The sequence below is a fragment of the Denticeps clupeoides genome, chromosome 7, assembly GCF_900700375.1.
Source record: "Denticeps clupeoides chromosome 7, fDenClu1.1, whole genome shotgun sequence".
Classification (NCBI taxonomy): domain Eukaryota; kingdom Metazoa; phylum Chordata; class Actinopteri; order Clupeiformes; family Denticipitidae; genus Denticeps; species Denticeps clupeoides.
This window is the reverse complement of record NC_041713.1, coordinates 436,145-450,826: the sequence shown is the minus strand read 5'-3', so window position 1 is coordinate 450,826 and position 14,682 is coordinate 436,145. Positions and strand designations below refer to the sequence as shown.

Sequence of the window (14,682 nt, the reverse complement as noted above, 5' to 3'; positions counted from 1 at the left end):
TGAATTAAGTGTGGTCTGTGCCCCACGGTGCTTTATAAGACTTTTTACTCCCTGGACCTCGATTTGGGAGGTAAAATCCCAAATCCCATGATCCTCCACGGCGCCCAAAATCATCGTAGTTTCATCAGAAAGCTCCTGCTCAACTTCACCCATGCTCCGAGTGTAATAAAGAGAGCGAACACACACTCACACACACACACCACACACCACACACACACACTCACACACACACACACTCACACTCACAACACAACACACACACTCACACACACACACTCACACACACTCACACACACACTCACATACACACTCACACACACACACACACACATCACATACACACTCACACACACACACACTCACACACACACTCACACACACACCACACACACACACACACACACACACAGTCTCACACACACACTCACACACACACACACACACTCACACAAAGTCTCACACACACACACACTCACACACACACTCACACACACACGCACACACTCACACACACAGTCTCACACACCACACACACTCACACACACACACACACACCACACACACACACACACACACGCACTCACAACACTCACACACACACTCACACACACACACACTCACACACACAACACACTCACACAACACTCACTCACACACACACACACACACTCACATACACACACACACACTCACACACACACACACACACACTCACACACACATACACACTCACACACACACACACACACACACACACTCACACACACTCACACAACACACACACACACACACACTCACACACACACTCATCGTACGCTCCTAATGATGACCTTTCATCTTCAGCCGAGCCAGGTCATCATCTTCCTGAAACGTGCAGAAGAGAGACAGTTCCTCAGGGAGTGTGGTGGCGCCTTCACCACACCACGGTGCACCTTCACCACACCACACCTTCACCACGCCGCACCTTCACTACACCGCACCTTCACCATACCACACCTTCACTACGCCGCACCTTCATTACGCCGCACCTTCACCACACCACACCTTCACCACGCCGCACCTTCACCACGCCGCACCTTCACATCGCCACTCCTAGAAGTGAATCTGCTGGGAGATTCCTGTGGTGGGAGGTGGAGATGAGGAGATGTTTGATTGGGCGGGCTGAAGTGAGAGAGATGTAGAGAGGGAGAGAGAGAAAGAGAGAGAGGGAGAGAGAGATAGATAGATATATAGAGAGAGATGGAGAGAGAGAAAGGGAGAGAGGAGAGAGAGAGGGGGGAAGATAGAAAGAGTGCAGAGAGAGAAAGAGAGAGAGAGGGAGGGAGAGAGAGAGAGAGAGAGAGGTTTAAAACGTCAGACCAACACTCCGCACGCGCTCAGATGTGCCGTGTTTCGCGGGTGTTCTCGTCTCTCCCGCCAGAAATGCTGCGCGCCGCGTGCCGCGTGCTGAGCGGAGATCCGGGTTCGGGTTCGGGTTCGGGGATCCCTGTTTCCCGGAGGATCCGGTGATGCGGCATCTGGCGGCGCGCGCCGGTGGATTTCCGGGAAACTGAGGTCCGGCGGGCCGGTCGGGGTCTGGACATGGGACCGAGTCTGGACTCCGCGGGATCCTGAACCGACGTCCGCCCTCGGACCCGCGCAGCGCCACCATGCGCCGCGACCGCAGCTTCATCCTGCTGCTCCTCAACGGGACCGCGTGTCTGGTAAGAGCCGCCGCGGTGAGAAAAGTTCTGTAGACCAGAAGATGGTCAGATGGTCAGGAGGCCAGGCTGCTGGAGCTCAATCATCATGGCCTAGAAGATCCGCTCATCTTCACGCCCAGTAGCACCTCGTTTTGTGGGACTTTGTTCCACCGGAGAAGTTGTCCGTCCCTGCAGCTGCTGGGATATGAAGAGACCTCCACCTTCTCCACCTTCTCCACCTTCTCCCGTTACATGATGATTAACCACAGCCTGTCCTCCAATTAACGGCTCAACTGACTGATGCCACCATGTTCCCAAACAGTTATTCTGAAATGGACTTTAATATTTGATTATGGTACATTATTATTCCGCGTTAATTTCACTTGTGAAGACCAGGATTCCAGGGCTGAGGAATGTGCCGGAAGCGTAGAGAGAGAGAGGGAGAGAGAGGGGGAGAGGAAAGATGGATGGAGGGGGACGCAGAGCCACCGTCCCCCTCTGCTGCGGCTGTAAAGCACCGGTGATTTATGCGCCGACACTCGGTGCGTGACCCTCGGCGTGTCCGGCCCAGACCCCCGTACCCGGGGCCTGGTCACCTCTACACATGTGTGACGTGCAGTACAGCAATCAGACACCGGGGGCAGCAAGCAGGGCCAATCAGCAAGATCATTAGACTGTTAATAAAATACGAAGATGCTTGGTGACCCGCCCTGGTCACTCGTCAATATTCCTGAAAGCAGATGAATGGCGGCGGCTCGGTGATTCTGCCGAGCCAAGGATCACGGGTCATGTTCTGATCACAAAAGATATGGAAAAAGTCATAAAGGACATTCTAATATTGTCCCCTTAACACATTCAGAGGTGTGGACAAAGCGGCGCCACTGAAAGGCGTCCCAGACGTTATCTTACCACGGCCACAAAAAGCCGTAATCATGCATTCATTTCGCATGTGATTATGTTCTAAAAGAGCGAATACAACAGACAGATATGAGAAGTATGAATATCTGATATATCTACCGTACACCAGCGTGGGGTGTACGGTACCGCGGTTTTACCGTCTGGATTTACAGAAATCAACAGGAAGCAACCGGTGGAGACGTTACTCTTTCTGTTGGTGTGGAATTAGATGAATTTTAATCAAGTTTAAAATGGGAGGAGCCTGAAGCTACGATTGACAGCTGTCACACCCCTACTTCCTCATTCTGGATAATTTAACCACCTCCTGTCTATAGGTGACACGCCCAGTTGTAGCACAGCATCCATCTCCTCCCTCTCTCCTCCATTTCCCTCTGTTCTCTACACCTAATACCCCTAATACAGAAACATGACCACGCCCACTACCAACATGCAGGTTATCAGGCGCTTTAATTCCTAGTGAACGTGACCACGCCCACTACCATCAAGCAGGTTATCAGGTGCTTTAATTCTAGCGAACGTGACCCACGCCCACTACCAACACCGACATGCAGGTTATCAGGCGCTTTAATTCCTAGTGAACGTGACCACGCCCACTACCATCAGCAGGTTATGAGCGCTTTAATTCTAGCGAATGTGACCACGCCCACTACCAACACCGACATGCAGGTTATCAGGCGCTTTAATTCCAGTCAACGTGGCCACGCCCACTACCAACACCAACATGCAGGTTATCAGGCACTTTAATTCCAGCGAACGTGACCACACCCACTACCAACACCAACATGCAGGATATCAGGCGCTTTAATTCCAGTCAACGTGGCCACGCCCACTACCAACACCGACATGCAGGTTATCAGGCGCTTTAATTCCAGTCAACGTGACCACGCCCACTACCGACACCAACATGCAGGTTATCAGGCGCTTTAATTCCAGCGAACGTGACCACGCCCACTACCAACACCAACATGCAGGTTATCAGGCGCTTTAATTCCAGTGAACGTGGCCACGCCCACTACCGACACCACCATGCAGGTTATCAGGCGCTTTAATTCTAGTGAAAGTGACCACGCCCACTACCAACACCACATGATGTGAATGTGATGTGAATGTGATGAGAACGTGATGTGAACAGGCCTGTCGGAATGTACGGCCCTCCTGACGCTGGGTTTAATGGGAGTAGAGAGTAATGTTCTCCACGTTCCGTTCAGTTTCATCTGAATTCATTGAAATGTTGATTTTCGGAGTTGCTCGGCTGTTGTAAATAAATCGCGGCTTTCTCCACCCGAGGCGCATCGATGCGCAGGTTTGTATTCATGCTGTGGCTACGCTACGATCCCAGGAATACATTATCAGCGGCGGATGCAGGATTTGGGTCGAGGTTGGGAGAGCGCAGTCGATGTAGCTAAAGCTCGTTTAATCTGAACGGCGAGGGACGTCCCGCGTTCCGTTCGTTAAATCGTTCTCTGAATGATTCAGCGTTCTACAGCCAGGAAAAAAAACAGAAAATGCCGCAGGATCAATGGAGATTTTGTTCTCTTTTCGTATCTCAGGGCGAATATTTGCTCATTAAACGACTCTTTCAAGAAAAAACATATTCGGAGGGACAGACAGAAAAAGACTTTCACGGCCGGCGCGAGTCGCTCTCCGAATGACCCCATCAGGCATGACCAGGACAGAGTGTGACCCCTCAAGGTGGGGGGTCAGAGGTCAGGAGTAAATGTATAAGAAAATGTCTCGGATTTATGGTCAAGGTAAAAAGGGGAATAACAGTATATGGTGCTAAATGCAATATTTTATAATTAGTATTTTACACAAACCGAATTTAAATCAGACTGTGGTTGTTTTTTTACTGTTAATGTGATTGAATCTGCACACCCGCTTATCTGTGTTATTTTTTTTATCATTAAAAAATAAATGTTCATGATTTTTTAAATCACTTTAAAACCATTGTGTGCAGGATAAAACAAGATTTGCTGTACAATAAAGCTGAGGTCGGCAGGTCAGCGCGGTGTAATTTATGCGGAATGGGCCGGAGGGGACCTCGTTAAGGTCTAATATATGTGTTTGGAAGGGGTGGGGTTTTAAAATCAAGTTTAGTTTCGTTTAGTTCCGTCCCTCGTAACCCCCGCCTGTATTTTCTAGATGCCCATTTCACTCACCAGGCGGGCCGGACCCTCGCCCTGCATCCGTAATGAGGCGGGGCCCGCCGGGGCCGCGAGATGCACGTTCACTCGCCAAACACGGCCGTTCCTCTGGTGACCTCCTCCGAGAAATGATTCATTACGAGTCAAACAGCTTGTTTCTCGCAAAATTACCCCCCTGCCCTCCCTCGCCGTCTACGGTGCGGAATAATTAGTTCGAAGGGCCGCGCTCCTCTCCGGTTTTAATCATGTGTTGGGAAGAGCGCTGCCACCGTGAGCATATTAGGTCTGTGTGTGTGTGTGTGTGTGTGTGTGAGACAATATAAAGCGTCAGAGAACACTTGGAAATCTGAGCAGTAACCAGGGCCTTTAATTAAAAATTGATGTCATATTAGAGACGGAGATTTCAATCCAACAGCCAGAGGAAACGCTGCACTTATTGGACTTCGTTGTTCCAGCAGCCCGCGCCCGTGTGTGTGTTTGTGTGTCCGTGTGAGTACAGTGAAAATCCTGCCGTGGCCATGCGGTTGTCTGGGTGTCAACGTCGGAGAACAAAGACCCGCCGCTTATTACGAGAGCCGCTTCCCCGCGACATTTTATCATTAATGATAATAAAGTGTATTTCTGCGTCCATTTGTGCAATTTGGCTGAAAATGGCTGCTTTATGGAATATTCCACGTGTGTGTGAGTTATTGATGTCACTCCCAGCCATAAACACAGTCGTTCGTGTTGAATTTGTCTCAGTCGTTCGTTCTGTGCGTCATTCACAATAGCAAAATAACGAAACTTTTTATGGCTCTTTTGCACTGATGGAATATCCCCGGATTTTCATATTTACGAGGTTGGTGAAGTGCTGCTGTGAAGGACCTTTGTTTGATGTCCCCACCGTTCGCGATACGTCTTTAATTAAGCGCTGCGTCCTGATTGGTTCGTCTTTTGGAAAATGGCGCAGGTGAAGCGCTCGGACTAAAATGCCATTTCTGTCTCAGTAATTGCCTCGGGGGAGGGCGGTTGTGAACAGTCTCGTTAAGTGTCTGTTAATTGCCTCACCGGCCGACTGGTGTTGGTGGATCGTCTCCCCTCTAGCAGCATTTCCCGTGTCCTCCCCCATCGTCCCTTCTTCCTCCTCCGCCTCTTACGCCCGCAGAGACGCCCAAGGCCCGCGCTCGCTAACGCTCAATGAGTCACAATTACCACGGCGACGACAGAGCGGCGGCCCCCCCAGAGAGCCGGCGACCCCCCCTCCCCATGACTCACAGGAGTTGGAGGAAAATCCGGCAAAACACCGAGCAGACACGTATACAGCGCGGAACACGGAGCAGCTCAGCATCGGGGACAGTGAGGAGCAAACCGTGGAGCTCTGACGCCCCGATACTGCGTCCCTCTCTGCTCCACGTCCTTCTCACGTCTCACTTTTACAACCTTCGTCTCGGTGACTCAACCTCCGCAGCTCTGGGCCGCTTTTCCATCTGAAGCCATTTGCCATCTGTTGCAGAGAGCGGCGCCGCTTGTCCTCTTTGTTTTATAGGCTGGATAATCATCCATTAATCCCCGTTTAACGTGCACAACCCACTCAGGAGCTTCAACAGCACTTCACCTTCAGCACCCCCGCTGACCAGTTCATCTCAGTCATCTTCACCGAACATTACTGATATTGTTACATCGCTACACTGATCATTTCTATTAAAAAATGAGGGACCCAGTTCCAGTCACCATGGCCAATCGAATGGGGCAAACGTCATTTTAAAAGGGTTGCTGATGGAGGAACACATAACCACAAATTTACATGATTGTACTTGAGGTATTCAGAATTCAGACATGTGAAAAGCAACTGTGCTGCATTGTTAATGTACAATGTACATGGCCAAGTTCTCCATACATAGCACTACACAGCCAGGTACTCCATATGTAACATTACATGGCCAAGTACTCCATACGTAACACTACACAGCCAAGTACTCCATACGTAACATTACATGGCCAAGTACTCCATACGTAACATTACATGGCCAAGTACTCCATACGTAACACTACACAGCCAAGTACTCCATACGTAACAATACACAGCCAGGTACTCTATACGTAACACTACAGTACTCTTTATGTAAAGTACATGTGATGTGTTCTGTAAACGATACATGACCAAGTACTCCATATGAAACACTACACAGCCAAGTACTTCATAATTAAGACTACACAGCCAAATACTCCAAATGTAACACTACCCCAAAGTACTCCATACGTAACACACAGTCAAGCACTCCATACGTAACATTACATGGCCAAGTACTCTATACGTAAACACACAGCCAAGTACTCTATACGTGAAACTACAGTGCTCTGTATGTAACAGTACCCATGATGTGCTCTGTATGTAACATTACCCCGCAATGTGCTCCGTATGTAACAATACACAGCCAAGCACTCCATACGTAAGACTACATGACCAAGTACTCTATACGTAACACTACAGTACTCTGTACGTAACAGTACCCTGTGATGTGTTCTGTACATAACAATACATGACCAAGTATCCATATGAAAACACTACACAGCCAAGTACTCCATACGTAAGACTACATGGCCAAATACTCCAAATGTAACACTACCCCACAAAGTACTCCATACGTAAGACTACATGGCAAAGTACTCCATACATAACAGTACCCTACGATGTGCTTCGTACGTAACATTAAACCGCAATGTTCTCCATATGTAACACTACCTAAAGTACTCTATACGTAACACTACCCCACAATATGCTCTGTACGTAACATTACACCACACTATGTGTCTGTACGTAACAATACATGGCCAAGTACTCCATACGTAACACTATCCTGTGAAGATGTTGTGTTTTCCCATGTTCCCCTGTCTGCATCATGATGTCTGTTTCACTTCTAGCCTGATCAGTGGCGCTGAATCTCAGTGACTGTAACACTAGAGGCAGACGAGGACAACGTGTGCTTCTACACTACCGAAGTTCAAAACTAACACTACACTAATGATGTTCATCTACACTTACTGATTCCACACAGCCCCTGAAAATCAACTAGAGCATGAAGTGTGTGGCACAGCTAAGGGTTAAAAATACATATTTCTTAAAATCATGCACAGGACATGAAATTAATGTTAATTAGGAGCTGTTCATAATATATGTACATGTGTTTCATTAAGCACTAAATATGTATTAGTTCTATTAAAAACATGTGTAAATTCAGATTTTAAAAACGCAAAAAATGCTATGTTGTTGTTTGAAATAATTTTGAATGAAATCATTTGAAATGATTCAAATATCAGTCAGAGATCCTTGGTTTCCTCAGACCAGGTCCTGAAGTATAACCACGATGATGGAGGAACCTGGAGAGCTGGTGGAACCCATATGGGCACAGGAAGAACATGAAAGTTGGTTTCGTGGTAATGAGGCTATGGCTGCAGAACCCTCAGCTGCAGAGGGCAGGGTGGGAGGGGCCACCGCAGGAAAGGAGATTGACGGAGGCGGTGGGGGAATAGCGCAGTTTGTCACCGTACGCCGTCTGATTTGGCTCGCGCTCCTCCTACACCCCGAAATCGGAGGAGCGGAGTGTGAATACATTAAAATCAATATGTCTGCCCGCTCCCGCTTTTATTCATTATTATATTGCTGGCAGGGGGCTCTCTGGGGGGATATCAGAGGGATCACATTTTACGGCAGGTTTCCTCCCGCTGGCCAACCGCAGGCACATCTTAACAGTGCGATTTAGACACCTCCAGCACGGTGCTCATTAAAAACGCAGTGATACATGTTCTCATGAGAGATTAAAGGTCTTTATAGAACATCTTCATGCTACAATTGAGCCTGTGTATGTTCGATGTCGATGTGAACACAGCAAGCGATCTGCATTCTGCTTTAGATCTGTTTGTGTTTGTGTCTGGGTGCCTAAGGTTTGGTTTTGGGTGGCATCCATCTGCAGCTTGGTGTGTTGGGATCTGAGGGGATCTACCATATCCCAGCATGCCACTGCCACCAGGACAGCAGGCGGACGCCACAAAAAACATGACATGCAAATCAACAAGAACCAGAAACAATTATGCAGCAGAGTGGGGACCGAAGTTTCAGAGAAGCTGCAGCGGGACAGGAGACCTGTTCAGAGATCTACCCTGGAACTTCTGCTGATGCTGTGTCCTCTGCATTGTAGTTAAAGAACCAGGGGTGGGGGTTGCTGCTGTCTTTGGTTTCATAGTTGCTCGAGGTAGGAGGAGCAGCTGTCCTCGGTGTCATAGTTAAAGTTGCCTGATGAGGAAGACGCTGCTGTGATTGGTGTCGTAGTTAAAGTTGCCCGATGTGGTAGGCTCTGCTGTGTTGGTTGTGGTAGTTAAAGTTGCTCAAGGTAGGAGATGCTGCTTTGATTGGTGTCACAGTTCAAGAACCAGGGGTGAAAGATGCTGCTTTGATTGGTGTCGTAGTTTAAGAACCAGGGGTGAAAGACACTGCTTTGATTGGTGTCGTAGTTTAAGAACCAGGGGTGAAAGACACTGCTTTGCATGGTATCACAGTTAAAGTTGCCCGATGTGGTAGGCTCTGCTGTGTTTGGTGTGGTAGTTAAAGTTGCTCAAGGTAGGAGATGCTGCTGTGCTCAGGGTCATAGTTAAGAACCAGGGGAAGTGAAAAGACACTGCTTTGCTTGGTTGTCGTAGTTAAAGTTGCCCATGTGGTAGGCTCTGCTGTGTTTGGTGTGTAGTTAAAGTTGCTCGAGGTAGGAGATGCTGCTGTGCTCGGGGTCATAGTTAAAAGTTGCCTGATTGTGGTAGGCTCTGCTGTGTTGGTGTGGTAGGTTAAAGTTTGCTTGAGGTAGGAGGATGCTACTATGATTGGTGTCGGTAGTTAAGAACCAGGGGTGAAAGATGCTGCTGTGCTTGGTGTCATAGTTAAAGTTGCCTGATGTGGTTGGCGCTTGCTGTGTTTGGTGTGGTAGTTAAAGTTGCTGGAGGTAGGAGATGCTGCTTTGATTGGTGACGTAGTTTAAGAACCAGGGGTGAAAGATGCTGCTGTGCTCGTGGTCGTAGTTCAAGTTGCCCGATGTTGTAGGCGCTGCTGTGTTTGGTGTGGTAGTTAAAGTTGCTCGAGGTAGGAGATGCTGCTGTGCTCGGGGTCGTAGTTAAAGAGGCTTTAGGTGGGAGATGCTGCCAGAGCGCCTTAAATTCAGTAGTGACATGGACAGTCCCCCTGGAGACATTAAATGTCTTGCTCAGTGACACAATGTCTTACTTACTGGGCTACTACCACCTTCTGTCATAGTTAGTGGGAGACGCCGGACTTTTTCTGAGTCAGAACCATTGCCACACACGACGAGCCACTGACCGTCTTCAACGTGGAGTGTGTGTGATGGAGCCGGCGTACCTAAGCCTTAGTAAGAAAGTCGGAGGTGGCTGGGGATCAGGGCTCAGGCAGCAGAATGTATAATAGATCACACACACATACACACACCCACACACACTGACATAGGCCACACACTGAATTGGAGATCACATGCGTGGAATCTGCCAGCGGAGAAGACACACAACACAGAAAGAAACTGACACTGAGGCCAGATTTATCTGTGCATGTGTGGGCGTGGCTTGTTTAGCAGCTATTTCTACTCGCAGCTCAGTCCTATCCACGTTGCAGAAGTCGAACCCTGTCAACCTGGGGGATTTCACATAACAGAAACCTTGGTTTCATCAAAAAGGACAAATAAAGGTCATAATAAAGGCAACATTTGCATTGGCACAGCAGGATCGATGTGGTACTAATACGAACCAACCGGGGCAGCAGGTGAATGAGGATTGTCATGTTCATGTGATGTCACCATAATTAGAGGAATAATGAGAAGGAACTGGGCATGGTCTGGGACCATTTAGAGGTTGATCCTGGAGAGTAAAGGGTTGCTGAGTTAGCCATAAAGAAGATCAGACCTGAACTGATAGTAGCTAATAAACACAGTGACCTAATTACCCCAACACACACACACACACACAAAGAATGAGAAGTTCTCATAGTATGTGTGTATGTGTGTGTGTGGCTCATTACTGTTCAATAATTAGCCATTATTCCACACTCACAGCTTCCTGACGAAGCTTCCACCGAGTTGACTATCTGATCTCCCTGCACCTCCATCTCCTGTGGATTCCTGCTGATACACATTTTTAATTAAAACATTAAAAAGCCTTAATTGCTTGTCACGGTTTCTTTTTTGTGCGTGGCCTCCCCCCGACCCCTCAGTCTTTATCATGCAATGGTTATCAAAATGTGTGTTAACAGACACACACACACACACACACACAGCAAGAACATCAGATGCAGCTACCTGAATCTGAAGAATTCATATATTCAAATGCCTATTTATGTTGACCATAAACGTTTCTGTCTTTATGCAAATGCTGCACTTTGTTAAGAGTTATGTCATAAACTCTTGTTGTTTCTCTGCTCCTCTCTCCTCAGCTGGCCCTTGGTCAGGAAGACTCTTCTCCCAACAGCAAGAGCTCCTCAGACGACCACGCTAAGCCGCTTGGCATGCTGGGTAGTCACAGCTCCCTCTCCCCATTGACCCGCTGGGTGCAGCACAGCAAGAGCCGGGCAGCCAACAGCTCCACCCTGGAACTGCCCTACCACTCCCCCGTGCCCTTCTCCAAACAGGAATTCTGGGAAATGCTGGGCAGCGACCTGATGAAGCCTGCAGACGACCCCTCAGGCACATCGCGGGTCAAGCGCAGGCCCCATCGTCAAGACAGGCAAGTTCAAGAAGATGTTTGGTTGGGGAGACTTCTACTCCAACATCAAGACGGTACGGCTCAACCTGCTGATAACCGGAAAGATCGTGGACCACGGAAATGGGACCTTCAGCGTCTACTTCCGCCACAACTCCACAGGCCAGGGCAACATCTCCGTTAGCCTGGTGCCCCCAGTGAAAGCCGTGGAATTTGACTTGGAGCGCCAGAGCGTCGTCTACCCCAAGGACTCTAAGATCTTTAACTGCCGCGTGGACTACGAGAAGGTGGACCGCAGCAAGCGCACCGCCCTGTGCAACTACGACCCCTCCAAGACCTGCTTCCAGGAGCAGACGCAGAGCCACGTCTCCTGGATCTGCTCCAAGCCCTTCAAGGTCATCTGCATCTACATCTCCTTCTACAGCACGGACTACCGGCTGGTGCAGAAGGTCTGCCCAGACTACAACTACCACAACGAGATGCCCTACCTGCCCTCAGGGTAGATGGCACCACTCGGGAGGGGAAAGGAGCAGGAGGACAGAACATGAGAGGAGTGGAGATGGTTGGGATGGAGGGTTTAGCGGGATGACAGGATGGATTCTGGGTATAGAGAGTTGATCTGCCTTGAAGACCATGGATTCCTAATGAGTAGCATTCACCGAAAACACCAGACTGAACCACCCCATCAGTACTTGCCCCACCCCTTTTCATCGCCATGCTACTCGCCTATGGAACCGCCCACCCACGGACTTGCAATGAAGACCTGCAAAAACCTCTATATATGCAAACAGCTAGTGCGTTTGGCCAAGCAACACTTTACACGTCCTGGGAAGAACCAACCACAGCTCAAGGTGCCATAAAAGAACCAGGCCACGCCCCCTGGGTGTCAGCTACTATGCAGGAGGCTGCAGTGCACATAACACTTCATAGGGAAGAAGGGCCATGTACTCGCTTTCACAGTCAGACACCGTCGCCCACACAGACACAGATCTGCACACCGAACCAACACCGAACGGCAAACATCTGAGGGTCCCGCACAATGCAGACGAGAGAGGAAACGGGAGAGAGAAAATATGCAAACTTGGAGGAAAAAGAAATAAGGAATAATCAGATTTGGCGCGGCGATAAGAGCGTCAGTTTTTAATTAAAACGGAACGAGGAGGGGCGAGGTTGAGGACGCGTCCAGCTGCTGCCTCCATTGTTCTGGAATTGCATTTAGTTGCTGACAGGATTCCTGATTTCACGCTGAGATAACTTTGACTGTCGGTGCGAGTTCGCCACATCCTTCCAAGTGCAGCGTTTTCACTGAAGTCAGCCAGTTATCTGCGCTCATGAAAGAAATATATTATTATGATAATTAAGCCTAATTTAATCACACTTCAGACTTAATTAAGCGCTCAAGTCGACAGCGATATGTCCTGTATTCTCACAAATGAAGTTCTTCGGCTGGAAGGCTTGATGATATCTGCAGCCACAGCTCATTATGGAAGATTAAACCGTGCAGATCACCGACTGGCGAGGCCACAGCCCCACCGTATCCGCCACCCAGGCCACCGTATCCACCGCCCAGCCCACCGTATCCACCATATCCGCCGCCCATCCCATCGTATCTGCTGCCCAGCCCACCGTATCCACCATATCTGCCGCCCATCCCATCGTATCTGCTGCCCAGCCCACCGTATCCACACCCTATCCACCACCCCGGCCAACCGTATTCACCGCCCAGCCCACCATATTCACCGCCCAGCCTACCGTATCCACCACCCAGGCCATCGTATCCCCCATATCCGGCACCCGGCCCACCGTATCTGTCGCCCATCCCACCGTATCTGCCATCCAGCCCACCGTATCCGCCGCCCAGCCCACCATATCCACCGTATCCGCGGTCCAGCCCACCGTATCCACCATATCCGTCGCCCATCCCATCGTATCTGCTGCCCAGCCCACCGTATCCACACCCTATCCGCCACCCGGCCAACCGTATTCACCGCCCAGCCCACCATATTCACCGCCCAGCCTACCGTATCCACCACCCAGGCCATCGTATCCCCCATATCCGGCACCCGGGCCCACCGTATCTGTCGCCCCATCCCACCGTATCTGCCATCCAGCCCACCGTATCCGCCGCCCAGCCCACCATATCCACCGTATTCACGGTCCAGCCCACCGTATCCACCATATCAGCCGCCCATCCCATCGTATCTGCTGCCCAGCCCACCGTATCCACCATATCCGCCGCCCATCCCATCGTATCTGCTGCCCAGCCCACCGTATCCACACCCTATCCACCACCCGGCCAACCGTATTCACCGCCCAGCCCACCATATTCACCGCCCAGCCTACCGTATCCACCACCCAGGCCATCGTATCCCCCATATCCGGCACCCGGCCCACCGTATTTGTCGCCCATCCCACCGTATCCGCCACCCAGCCCACCATATCCACCGTATCCGCCGTCGCAATGTTCCGCTTTAAACCGAATCTCGAGCCACAGAGAAACTGGAAGTTGGACGGGATTCAGCGGTGGGGACGAAGGCGAGCGAAGGGACGAGTGTGAATAAAGCCACTGGGGAGGACACGTATAGCGCGAGGCAGCATGACAGCGAGACGAGGAAACTGAGCTGCGGAGGAAGTTATAAAAATTAAAAAATGAGAGAATGCACCAGGGAGGAAGGAGTGAGGGAGGGGGGCAAAATAAAAAGCCGGAATGTTAAATACAGTAACATAAAAGCACGGCGTACAACATTCAAAGTGTCCTGGTGGCTAATTTACAGTTGGGGAGGTGGGCAGAGGGCTTCCTTTTACCGGCTCGTAACGCAACACGCACGGCGGCGAGGCCGGAGGGAGTCGTAGCGAGACGTGAAAACGCGTCTGATGGCCGTTGTAAAAGCAGGTGAGCTGTAGACCGTAATCTCGATATACGATGTATATTAATGATGACGATGATGAAGTCCTGGCCTTCATCTTCTCTCTCTCTTTAACTTCCTGTCTTGTCTACACGTCGCTCCCAGTACAGGAGAGGAATTTCAGGCCTCAAGACAAACACATTAATATTCATCCAAACATGCGCACACACACACACACACACACTGCAGGGTTTAAACACACACAGGGATAGCAGTGCATAGCTAATCTTACTGAAGGACTCCCCACCAGCCCTGGACCACTTGTCTGTCCTCCAGTCCTCCTTTCCTGCTCAGCTGGTGACCTCGGCC

The 14,682-nt window shown here is 49.9% G+C and overlaps 1 pseudogene; it reads left to right on the top strand.

Moving 5' to 3' along the window:
* Positions 1 to 1,394: 1,394 nt before the first annotated feature.
* On the top strand, positions 1,395 to 12,944 carry LOC114794463 (neurexophilin-1-like; annotated as a pseudogene).
* The last annotated feature ends 1,738 nt before the right edge of the window (positions 12,945 to 14,682 follow it).